This window comes from Vidua chalybeata, chromosome 4 (genome assembly GCF_026979565.1).
Source record: "Vidua chalybeata isolate OUT-0048 chromosome 4, bVidCha1 merged haplotype, whole genome shotgun sequence".
Classification (NCBI taxonomy): Eukaryota; Metazoa; Chordata; class Aves; order Passeriformes; family Viduidae; genus Vidua; species Vidua chalybeata.
In genome coordinates, this window is record NC_071533.1 from 15,315,335 (window position 1) to 15,328,593 (window position 13,259).

Genomic DNA, 13,259 nt, shown 5'->3' on the forward strand with positions numbered 1-13,259 from the left:
TATTCACATTCTTTATAGATATATTCTGCCAGTGTGTGTCATTCACTGCAGACCAATGCCGTGAGATGTTTTTACTCTAAGACCAATGAAATTAATCCACACAATGTTCTCTATATATAGAGGAGTACATTTGAAATAAAGGAGAGTTCATTCTCTTTGCCTTCTAATCTAGAGTTCTCTGTTCCCGTCCTGCTCAACGGCATCAAAATCCCACAATGAGCATTCTGGCCATTGCTTGTGGTTTGAGGTGGAGTGAGTTTCCTGGACTGTGGTGAGAGAAAATCACGTGCTGAAGGTGTAAGCCAGCAATGAATCAGTAAATAGCTGCTCCTCTGAAGATCAGCTCATTAAGAAACAGACATCTGAATGAAATAAGGTTCCTGGGGAGTCTGTGGCACCACACATGCCAAAAAGAGAGGCATGAAACCTTGTTATGTGCCATGACCAAGCAAAAGGAATTTCTACCTAGGCTGGATCTGTGGTTAATATTCTGCTCTTGTGCTTTGCCCACTGAAGCCCTGGCATGCTTTTGTTAATAGTGCGTTTCTTGTTCAGCACATTTCCATGTGAGCAACTGCGAGTGGCTCCATCACCCCAGGCACAGAATGGAGCCCAGCTGAAATGCCAGAGGCTGCAGCTTTCTTTGTGACATGAAGAAAACCAAAGAAAAATATCACAACATTTTTTTCTTTCTTTTTTTTTTTTTTCTGTGACAAAAGCCTTAACAATAGCTTCCTTCTTCAATAGAATGGTGTTGTATGGATATATTACAGCTGGTCAAAAGACTCCAAGATTATTTAGCTTTTAATTAGCTTTTTTGTACTTTTTTGTATTTGACTTTTTTAGTCATAAATAGCTAAATGACACAGTATTTGTGTAACTTAGCAATATCCAGGAAAATTCACAGCTTAATTAAATAATTCACATGCCAATCTCTAGTCGTGATGCAAAAAGACCAAAAGAGAAATTAAATAATCATAGCTCCCTTGGCCAATTTCTTGGGGAAAAAGAAAAAAAAAAAGAGCAGGCTCTGTTGAGACATATGGCAAACAATGTTTTCTGCAAAACAGCAAACTAAAACACATCATTACTCCCACGTGGTAGGAAGCACGATGCATTTTCAAAGCACACTCTCACCATGAGCAGCAGACGTGTAACTGAGCAGCTGCACCAGTCAAACAGGGAATTTGACTATCATGAACTGAAACAAAAGGGACGAAGGCAGGAGAGGGGATGAAATATCACAAATTCAAATTTCCCAAGCATTTTTTTTATTGTTTGGAAATTTGTGAAATGTGTAAAATAAAGAAGTGATTGAGAATGCCCACTGCACTGAGATCTGTCTCTGCCAACACGTGCATAAGTGTATGTGAATCAGCACTGTAATTAACTTCAGTTACATTAGGTAACATGCCAGTGGGAGTGAGGAACAAAGACATATAAATCTGTCAGGATTTGGGGTTTTTTTCTTACATCATGGCTTCATTATCTAACCACCCTGTTGGGATTCATGCATACTGTATGCAAAAAAAAATGTACAGCACAAAAATCCAGAAAGTCACTATATATTGCTTTACATTGTGTTTAGCAGACATTATCCCACAAGTAAACAACTTCTAATAACAATAGTTTTCTCTTGACCAGGTTCTCTGCTACAGTGATGTTATCTATCCTGGTGTCACACAAGCAGCATTATGCAGGGCAATCTACTGGTGGCAGCACAGTGATAAGTGTGTGTCACCAGTGCGTGCCATTTGTTCATATTTTTCTATTGCATATTTGAAAAAGTGAAACCCAAACAAAACTGTCAAGGTATGATTTTCCTTGAGAAGAAGAACATGGTTTATGTGTCTCAGCTTTGCCAAAAAACTCTGGAAACCAGTGCTTCAGTCTGTGAATAAAGATGTAGGCACAAACACTGCTCAAGCAGGGTGAAGACCACCCTTGGGCAGAAGTGTTTTGGAGCTGCAGTGGTGCAAGGATGGGGGAGCTTTGTTTTGCAGAACATTTGGGTGTGCATAACAGGCCTGTCTAAACAGAATTGGTGTGTCTGATGGCTGATACAGTGTTCCAAGGAGGTCCTCTATACAGAACTTGTTTTCCTTCCCACTTACCCTACTTTGTGTATTGTGCTAGATTATACTGGTTTCATAAGTGGCAGTCACAGTTTCTGTCCATCTGGATATGTTTTGAGGCACTGTAAAGTTTTAACAACTGTGAAGGGGGAAAATACTGAAGTATGCAGCCAGTCTGAAGTGGTTATCTTAGGCTTTAACTTACTGTCACCAGCAAGGCACAAAACACCCTTCACAGGCCACATAAAACTTACTTCATTTGTACCTTAGTAACACAGCAAAAAGCATTCTCTTATAAGAGATTATCTACTTGTGTCTGTAATCTCTTCATGAATTAAAACTGTTATAATATTAAAGTCATACTAATATGTCTCTATATATTGAATCTTGATTCAGGACACATATAACTGAGTAAGATACTTGGTTAACTCTTGCCCTTGTCTTATAGTTTGGTTTTAAACAAGGAGATTTTATACTTTTCAATATTTTTTAGTAAAAAAAAAATATTCTCATGCTATTCATTATGGGATGCCAATCAGTTTTCGAAACACTTGTGCTTGCTTGTCATATTTTTTCCATGTTTATTTTCCATGTTATCCCAGACTAAATTACCCTGTCAATCTCTACCTCCTAGCTCTGTGATGACAGATGATAAATATCTGGCTAGGCATGAGCATGGTTCTGCACATGAACTGCTCAGGTGCACACCCTGAGTCTGTGCAGGCCTTTTAAGGTCAGTGAGATTTGACTGGTCATCTTTAAGTGTTAACATCGGCAGGTACCTGTGTCAGGCTCAAAGGGATATGGGGTTTTGGGACCACGTGTCTCTAAGCTATCACCTGGGCGTAGGGCACGGCTGATTTCCCTCGGAGCCCGGGCTGGCGTTTGTTCCCAGCCAGGGCTGCCTTCGTGTCAAGCCAGGCCATGGCACCGGGCGCAGCCCAGCGCAGGCACTCACCAGCTCTCTCTGTTCCTTCCCTGCAGCTCTTGGGGGACTGGCACCGCTCCCTCTGCTCAGCTCCTGCTCAGGAGTGGGGCGGGCAGGCTGCCCCTGGATGGTGGTGACCTCAGCTCCCTGGCTGCCTGTGAACACATTAATGGGGAACAAGAGCACGGCTCCCAGTGCCAGACCTATGCTGGGCTTGTCTCTGCAAGAGATTTATTGGCATGGCAAGTCCAGCTGGAGCTGGGAGCTGAGCCTTTCTGCTCTGTGAGGGGTACAAAAGGATGTGGCATGTGACCAGTCCTGGTCCCCAGTGTGCCACTGCACTGCCCCACTGCTCCAGCCTTCAGCTCTGAATCACGCTGCTGCCCAGGTGTGCTTTCTGATCTATTGATGAATACACAGCAGAGAAGAAGCCAAATCACACAAAACTGTCTTGTTCTGATCTATGGGACAGTTAGCTACCATCAGCCCTCAGAGCAAAATAATACCTGGGCTGGGAACAGGGTTCTTCACACAGCACCTGAAGCAGTGCCTGCAATTCCAAGTGTGATTTAAGTCTCTGTTGTTCATGCACAGCCTTCTGGTACTTCATTCCTTGGCTACCCCAGATAGACTGATAAATTCTTTTCTTTGCCATTTGTAAGAGAGGATTGAACCATGTTGGACAGGAGAAAACCTCTTCTGCTGGGGGAGGGGGGGAAGAAGTTACTGCAAGAACATCATAAAGCAGAGATGCTGTTGAAACAGCAAAGGATTTTCCTGAAGGTTCATAGTACCCATCTGCAATAAATTTTTATGAGGGTTTGGATGAAACAGAGGCCTGGGCTAACCAGCAGGTTAGTGGTTTGGAAAGCTGCACAGCACAGTTACTGGCAAATCCTTGCTTTATCCATCCTGACAGGTCCTGCCATACTATTTATTTTTCTAATGCAATAATATAAATCACTGTCAGGTCATCAGCATTCCCAGTTTTCTAAAGTATTTTTGTGTCTGCCAAAGGTTCCCGCTGGACCTCTAGGCTGATAGGATGCTATATAAGTTCCTTTAATGGAGCATGTAGTGCTGAGCTGTGCTCTGCTCCAACATTCCTGCTCAGTGGAAGAGGTATAAGGAATGAGGTGATCCCAAGAGTTATGGCTTAAGGACCATATTAAAGACCACCTCTAGTGATAAAATGTCTTAAAACATGAAAGCAAGGCAAAGCAGTATTTTACTTAAACAGAAGCTTTTTTTCCTTTCATTGTCCACTTAAGAGAATTCTATATGAGCATCCCAAAGTCAAGCAAGACACTGCCAGCACGCTGGAATCTATGCCAAACTCCTGAGGCCCGTGCTCCAGCTGAAAAAAGCTCAAGTGCAACGTGTGTTGGCCACTTGTCCCCTTGTGCCTTGTTTTCAGCTTTTCTTCCAGGTAACTCTTTCCCTTCTCCTTTTCCTAAACTGTGGTGGAGCACTTCCTAAAGATGTTAAAAAAGGAAATAGAATTCAGCTCACTGATTATTTGGTGAGAATCTTATTTCTCTGGGGGTTATGTTCTGCCTTTACCAGCCAATACCATGACAGAAATCCTGACAGTAAGAGGTGGAGTCTCAGATCCCAGGGCTGCCCATGCCATCCCACAGCAATGCCTCTGTTTTTGGGCTGCCCTGCTTTGCTCAATGTCAGGAGATCAAAGCTCCAGCCATGCTGATGGATTTGAAGCACAACAGGCCCTTTTCAGATAATCTCAAGGGCTTCTGAGAGTGCGAGAAAACCAAATGACAGCTAATGGATCAAGGAGGGGCTGACCTGGGGATAAGGTGAAAGGGTACAATAATCTCCATCCTGACCTTGGTGCTGTGCAGCAGCTTCCCTGATGTGCTTCATCACCAGGTGAACCACTCTGAGCAAACCCCACAGATTTTTTTGCCTACACCACTTCAATCAAAGCTGGGGTTCTGTTAAACACCTGAATCCTCCCCTGAAACCCTTGCTTTTCATTAATTAATGACTACTTTCATCCACACTACACTCACTGATAAACTTGCCATATTTCTGTGCACTGTCCTTTCTTTGGTGCTCTGATTTGTTGCTTCCAAAAGCAAAAAGTATTCAATTTTCCAGATCTAAATAATTTCTTACTTAAATGACAGGCTTTCTTCTTTGAAAAAAATTAATGCATGACTTCTCTTTGTTTGGCTTTGTTGTGAGGGAAGGAATGGTCTGGCTGCAGAGCTGGTTTTTTTTCAGAAAGCATTGGATGGGTATATCAGTAAGACTTCTGCTTTTCCTTCTTTGAAGGAAAGATAAAACTAGCTAATGAGTTGCAGAGTTTCTCTAGGCAATGTCCTCTTTATGCTTGTTGTTTAAACCAGCATATGCAGTATTATCCACAAACCTTATTAAGGAAAAATGTTTTAATGTCCTTTTCTCAGAGACATTACACATAACTTTCCAGTGTAGGAGGAAAAACAACTGAGCTAAATTTAGAATTTTTCTAAAATAAGAAAGAGACTATCAGAGTCTCTTCCCAAGAGAACCCATGAGGATTTATTCCCTGATTTATTCCCAATATATAATGTCCCAACTGAATGCAGCCATACTTTTGGTATACCATTGGGCTGGAGAAGATCTTGAACTTACAGGACTTAACATCAATACACCAGTGGTATTTCAGTGTGGAGAGAAGAAACAGCCATCCGATTTAAAATAAACCAAACAGTGAACAGAGGTAGGAAAGCTCATCATGACGAAGACAATAAATGAATGAAACGCTACTCACCATTTCAGGATTGTGTACGAAGTTCTGAACACTAATGAAAGTAGCTGCACTGAAATACAGTATGTCACCTGAATATTCTACCTGAAATTGAAAAATATGAAGCTATGAGCTGATAACAGGATCAGTTGAAAGAAACACTGGGGTAGGAAACCAGCTCTTGTTATGCAGACAAGGAAGGACTTGCATCTGAGCTCTGGAAAGCAGAGGGAACAGAGCAGTAGGCTGTGCAGTCAAGTAGATAGCCAAGAAAAATGGAAAGGAACTGAAAAATAGAAAGAATAAAAATAATCCTTCTAAGAAAGTTACTCATCTCCTAGTCAGGATGGAAAGGCTACTAAGGAATGGGTTTGGAAACAGTGGCAGCAGAAATCAAACAGTCTGGTGTAATTGTTAAAAAGGTACACAGATATTCTACTGTGACTTGGCTGTGAATTGAACAGATAAGAAAAGTGCAATCAAGTTTTTGAGAGATTTACAAAGTAGCTCTCCGTTTAAAGTGTTCATATGGTGAAGGAAAGGTGGAGGGTATTTGGAAGTGGATGCAAGTCGTTTATAATTCAAGCATTAAAGATAGTATGCTTTTGTTTTGTTGGCATTCAGAAGAGACATCTGAATAACCTGTCATCTCCACCAGTTGTTCCAGCAAACTTATTCCTCTTTCCCAAGGAAGCTGTGTGTGATTGGTCTCTGAAGCAACTGCTGAATTACAATGCCACAAGTAACATGGAATTGCTGTCTGTTCTTGTTCTCTGGCACAGTCAGCATTTTCACTTAATTTAGATTGTAGTTGACATGGCTCATGCTTTCAGGTCTAGTAATCCTCAGTCTGGCCCTTTGAATTGGCCAAGGGACTCCCTGTATAAATACACTTACAGGATTTTCTGTCAAGGGATCTTCTAGTTCAGTCTCAAAAGGTCAGCACATCTTCAGTTTGGTTGATTTCTCTGAACTGAGAAAGAACACAAGAGTGAAGAAAAATCCTACTTCTCCCAGCCCACAGGCTGGCTAATATCTGAGGTGCTAATGCACCTCATTAGGCTTCCAGACTGACACAGCAGCTTGGCAGGAGAGAAAGGACTTTGTGTCCTTGATGTGTCTGTTTTATGGTACCATCAGACCCAGCAGAGCTCACCACTCTGAACGTGCTGTCAGTGTTCATTCCCACAGGCACATCTAAGCACCTTGATTTTAAATTCTAAAGCAACATATATCCCTACCAGGAAAGAGGGAAAAAAAAAAAAACCAAAAGTGAAAGAAATAAATTCAGAGTCTTAATAAAACAATCAGAAGTAGAAAGAATAATGAAACATTGGAAATTATTTATGGTTGCAATGGATCACTCTCTATGTCTTTACAGAAAGAAAATATCCAAATTACCTCAGCTTTCATAGTCATATTCCCAGCAACTGCAGATGAGGAACTTTTAAATGTATGTTTAAGGGTGGAAATGGTTATAAAAGATCAGAGGCTTTCAAAACTCACTGTGTACCAGGTCTAGTAAGTGCAATGCCAAAAGAAATATATGAAATCTGATCTGACAGTCTAATAATTTTCCTTTGTTTGAGGAGATCTACGTGCAATTAAAATGTACAGCAACGTGCCAGGACTAAGAGTTAATGGAAAGGACTCAGAGGTGAAGACCACTAGGCAGTTTCTCACTGGCAAAATATTAAAAAAAAAAAAAAAAGAAGAAGAATTAACTGCATTAAGAAATCCCAGGGGGTATGGTTTAAATTAAAGGACAGTCTTTTCTTCCAGTCCGCTGGAAGGTTGATGTAGCACTGTTCCTGCAGATGTTTGGAAACTATTTCACAAACTCTACTTTTGAAGAGGGCTTCTAAAGACTGTTGCTTTTCCACTGCTCTGTGCCACCTTCAATTTTTCTTTAACCTCAACTAGAAAAAAAAATTTGAAACAAAAGCTTCTTGTTAAATAGGAGTGATGTTTTTAAAGAAACACAGTAGAACATAAGATACTATAGTCCAAATCCCATAGATCCTGTATCTATAATAGGCTGGCACCTCTCCTTTTACCTATATACAATAAAAATTAAGTAAAAGCAAATCTGTCAAAACTCAGCAGGTTTAATGCAGTCCCTTGGTTCATACTGGCTGCATCTAACCATGCACAGAGCAATAAATTGCTGTGCTGAAATCTTGGGAGTTCAGACCTGGTTGTGTGGTTTATCTTTCAAAGTCTGATTCAATATTATGCTCTGGCTATTGATTTTTAGCAGTGTACCTGGCACCTGTTCTTCAGCCCTTCTCAGATATATTCCAAGCTGGACCATGTTCCCTTGAACATTAAGCACACAAAAAGGTTATTTAAGTAAGATCTCAAGTAAGGGAGCTTGTGTTTGGGCCTAATTCTGGGCCAATGCTCTCAAGTTCTATTAATTAGTTGTGTAACTTTTTGTTCAATTCTGACTTTCAATTGATGAGGAGCTTTGAGTGTTCTTCAAGTCAAAGAGAAGAGTTCCATCTTCTCTCAAACAAAAACAAACCTGCCAGTTCAGCTCTGAAAATGACAACCCCACTCTACTTATGATCTGTCTACTACATTTTCCTGCAGCAGAGGAGAAATTCTCAGTGTTGCTGTTTGCCTGCCTGCTCCCTGTTTCTGACTTCCTGCATTTTTGTGTATCTTTTCTGATTGTCTCTCAAAGGCTCTCTCATGGTCAGGACAAGGTGTTACCTCACAGCAATAACCAAGGAAACAGTTTCTCCTTTCCTTTCCACATTTCACTGTTGCAAGTGCAAGATGTGATGAGAGATGGCTCTTGTCTTAATGAAAGAGAGTGAAGGTCCTCTTGACTTCACCAGGGTCAAAACTTCACCCTTGGGGACCTATTGGAGAAATGGGAAGGAATTTCTATTTTCACAGAGAATTTGCAACCCTTAATTGTGTGGAAACCTCAAATATTTTCTTCATGGGGCAAAGTTCGTCTCTTATTTCAGATGAATGTAGTGGCTGAGCATCATCTGCTGCTGGAAATTCTTTGGAAGTGACTTAGAACTAAAACAGGCATAAAAGAGAAGCAGGGTGGGAAAGGGTTGTTTGCTATTAAACACCAACACAAACCAAGCTGGGGTCTTTGTCTGTGCCCTTCCCGCTTTTTGTTCACACACTCCCCTTCACCCTCCAGACAGCCTTAGAATGCTAATTTTTCTAATCACTTGGAGAATGAAAACCATTTTAGAAACCAACCAAAATATTATTTTAAACCTTGTTTAATGAGACTAGATCTACACTACAAATAAAATCCTGATCCTTCCCTTCTTAACGTTCAAAAATGTTATTTCCCACACCCTATACAACTTGTCACTTTCAAATTCAAAGCAAATACTTGTAACCATTTTCAAAAAAGGATGTTTATACCAACTGGCAGGAGGGATTTATGTAGAAATGGTTTTAAATAGAAGTCTATTTGTGTCTCTTCACAGATATTTAGGATTTCTCTTCACATAGCAGCAGATAATATGGATGCCCAGAAAGAATTAGTGCAATGATACTGTACTGATAAAGATCTTATTATGTTATTCTTTGTTGGGGTTTCCATCACTTTCTGAACTTTAAGGTCTTCAATTATTTTGTTTTTCTCAAGGGTAAAATATGCATGTAACCCTCAGTTAGCATTAAGAACAATGTGCAAACCTTCACATATCAAAGATGCGACTACGTGCTTTTGCCTAGCCTAATGGTTTGAGAGAAAATCTTAATAAATCAACATGAGATTTCTTTTCATTTTCCTTTTTTTTTCTTTTTCTCTTTCTTACATTTTGTTGTCTTGATTAGATAAAAAATAATAGGACGCTGTCAATCTGTTTTATTTTCAAGTCTTCTCTGTCTCTTTCTAAATTAGTTACAGCCTGCTTTTTGTAGCTTTATAGCCAGCCTGACCTAATTTAATTACCATGACTTGTGTGTGGCTTAAAGATAAATAATTTTATTCAGCCTGCCTACTTTTGTAAAAGATTTCCCTTTCATACATCTCTCTCTATTTTGGCATTCAGGATTCTTGTCCTCTGTTCTTTGGTAGGTTAACACAAGGTTAGTTTATAGCATTGTCCTTATTCTGATAAAAAGGCCTTTGATGCCTTTAGTCCCTGCTTTGCTCTGAGTCTGGGGGCCTTTGTGGGACACAAATGAACATTCACTGGGGCTCAGGAGCATGGGATGAAAAATACAGCCCTGTGTCCATCACCAGGGAGAAAACCTCAGAGCTTGTTCCTATGCTGCTACCGCCCAAGATTTTTTCTTATTAAGGAAAATAATTCAGAAATAAAAGCTTAAGACTTCTCTATAGATTATGATGAACTGACATAAGTGGCTAGAAGATCTCCAGTAACATAACTCTAGCATGAAAAAGCCTTCAAGCTGTCTGAGAACACAAATGCTTTACACAGAGATGTCCCTGATGCACAGATCCCTGAGGTTCATGCCAAGATCACTAACAAATCCTTCTACCACCCTGTTGGCCACCATTAAATACAGAAAGCACACAACCAGCTTATAAACTCCAAAATCATACTTAAAAGAAGGGATTGTCCTTCCTCTCTGTCCAAATGGAGGAAGATTGACCAGAAAACGCTGAGTGATACTAAATATCACTTTAGGTTACATTCCGGTAATCACTGCATTTTTTTTTTTTTAATCTCACATATAACACTGAGATGGATGTACAAGGACTACCTCCATATAAATATGTCATGTTTTGGCAATGAATAAAGAAATTCTATAAAGAAATTTTGCAGTACTTTAAAAATAATTCTTTTGAGGCTTATTGCAGTTCTACAAATGTGGATACAGAATTTGAAGTGTCACTTGGGTCATCTGTGTGTCATCTTAATGCTGCTTAGAAGAGCCTCAAGCCCCTTTTTAAACCGGCCTATACTTGGGTTTAAAAAGAGAATATTTATAAGAGGTCCTTAGCAAAGGAAACTGACAGCACTAATTTTGACTTATCAAAGGTTTTAATAAAAAGAACAAACCTTGAAACTTAAAAGGAAACCTAACAAATGTGTTTTATGAATACATGTGCAAAATTTTTGTTAAAATCAAATAAAATGCTAATATGTGCCAGACACCTTGAAGTTGCTCTCCTGTGTCTAATTCTCCTGAGCTGGATTTAAATTAATCTCCCAGTACTTTGCCTCTTCCCACCCCTGTTAATAAAATAACAAAAGCAATTTATACCAACCACACATAAATAAACAACCATTCTATTTATAAATAAATAAAATAACTAAACAAACAAACAATGGTGGGGGTTTTTTGGTGTTTTGGTTTTGGCTTTTTTTTTTTGGTTTTTTTTTTTTTTTTTTTGGTTTTTTTTTTTTTTTTTTGTTTTGTTTTTTTGTTTTTTGTTTTTTGGGTTTTTTTATGTTTTGTTTTGTTGTTTTTTTTTTTATTTGATGACCGTTAAATAAAAACACTTTCAAGCCTTTGCTTTACACTATTGGAAACCTTTACCTATAATCACAATAATGTTCTATTAAATAAAATTACATGCATGCAATTTTATTTCAATATATGAAATGTTTTCAAGTGAAATATTCAAATGCCTTGTTTCAGTATTGTTGGTCTATTTATCTGATGGCAATATTCCACAGAACTTACATAAAACTAACCTGAATAGCTGTAAAGCTCCCAGGAAGCTGATTTGCTTCAGAACAGATTATGACATTTCTGTAGGTGCAGAAAAAATCCAAATCCAGATCTTTCATATAAGCTTTTCAAGAAATAATGCAATCCTCAACAGTTAACACATTTTGAGAAAATTCAAAACTGGAGGGCCTGAGGATATATTTCTCATACTAACAGGTTCACCTGCAAAGGAGTAATTCTGAGACATACAGCTGGAGACATCTGAGTGGTTCAACCAGGCTTTCCCATTGCCCTTTTAATATTTAATGATACTTGGAACTTTTCCTTTACTGAACTGGTGTATAATGCATGAATACAAACAGACCAGTGCTTGACAGTTGAGGCAGCTGCTATCCTTGCCTTAGCCCTACCTGCTTCCTGTGTCCTATTGCCTGGATGCAAGGAAAAGATGAGCCAGAAGAGACAGGGAAGCACTTCCTGAATGGCTCAGGCTCAGTTTACTATGGTAACTTACACCCACAGTCTGATTATTAAAAAAAAAAAATAGCACACTGTATAATAAAGAAGGCAACCAGCAGTGGATAAGAATGGCAGAAACAGACACAAATAAAATAGGATAGGAAATTTGTGTGGGATATGGAATCTGTGCTGAAGGACCCAAATGAGAGTACCTGGGCTCCTTGAGAAGTTCTTCTGAAAAAGACAGAATGATCCTGGCAACAGTGACTGGTCACTTCTGCTCTTCTTTCTAGGAAGAGATAAATCTGCTTCCTTTATGTGTCCAGAGTATTTTGATTTTAAATGCTTCACAAAAGGATACTAGTATGGACAGTACAATGGTCCTTGACCTCATTTGGTGTCTATAGGTAGATTCACATTGCCTAAAAGTAATAAAAGAGCAACAACCACAGATGAATTTTAGAAAATAACATTCCTTATTTACATATTTATCTTTGTTGCACCCCGTACAAAAATTATGTCATAATGAGATATGCTATGAGGGAAAAAAAAGCACAGATCAATTCACTGGTCTGAATGTGTATCAAACACCAGCTGCACTTGGCAGAAGCACACATCTGATCATTTCTTCAGCCAGATTCCAGGAAACTAAGGACAGAACATGGCAGAGATTCCACTGCTCTCATCATGCACAGAAAACAGCTGATATTTTGAGGTTCTGAGGTTACAACATGTGGCTCTTCTAAAGAGCAGACTGCAACCTTGAGGGGCTTGTTTTGTTTTCCAACTGAAATCTGACAAGCATTTCATGTGAACATGTGGAAATCATATTGTTCATTGTGCATTACATATAATTGCTTGAACTTTTACAGTGTGTAGTCATTAAACTGCCTTCCACAATAATGGAGCACTTAAGAGAACCCTCATCCACATGTGACCCAGTAAAGAGGAGTAAGGATCTAATTCTGCAAGTACTTTGTCCTTCAGCAGAGATGCACAAGTGCCCTCTTTAAATCAGGGTGATGCTTGCAGTGGATAGGAAGCAGGCCACCCCGTGATCTACGGACACATAAACACATACAAGGATAAATTATTTCTGGCACAGATTTTACTTCACTGAAGATTCTCTGAGCAGCAGGGAGACATCTGACATGGAAAACAGTAGTCCCCAGCCAATTAGGCTGTGACAGATAAGAACCTTTCCTTAATTTGTATTGTAGGGTTTCTATGTGGTCTGCTCCTTTGATGATTTCATGTTTCCCTCTGACTTCAATGAAACAAAATTTTTATCAACTGGGATTCTTGCGTTCTTTCCAGGTGCAACAAAGGAATAGCCTGTTTGGAAGGAAGGAAAGATGATATGTGTGCCTTATTTCTGTCTTATGGGAAGCAATGCTTTTGTAGTTCTGTT

At 39.4% G+C, this 13,259-nt stretch overlaps 2 long non-coding RNA genes across 2 annotated transcripts; both read right to left on the reverse strand.

Moving 5' to 3' along the window:
- Nucleotides 1-4,258: 4,258 nt before the first annotated feature.
- On the reverse strand, nt 4,259-6,737 carry LOC128787017 (uncharacterized). Its single transcript, XR_008430536.1, has 3 exons — nt 6,656-6,737; nt 5,783-5,863; nt 4,259-4,478 (listed from the first exon to the last, which is right to left on the reverse strand). It is a non-coding gene; the product is annotated as an uncharacterized LOC128787017 (long non-coding RNA).
- Nucleotides 6,738-8,482: 1,745 nt separating this feature from the next.
- LOC128787018 (uncharacterized) lies at nt 8,483-12,262 on the reverse strand. Its single transcript, XR_008430537.1, has 3 exons — nt 12,061-12,262; nt 11,413-11,470; nt 8,483-8,628 (listed from the first exon to the last, which is right to left on the reverse strand). It is a non-coding gene; the product is annotated as an uncharacterized LOC128787018 (long non-coding RNA).
- Between the last annotated feature and the right edge of the window lie 997 nt (nt 12,263-13,259).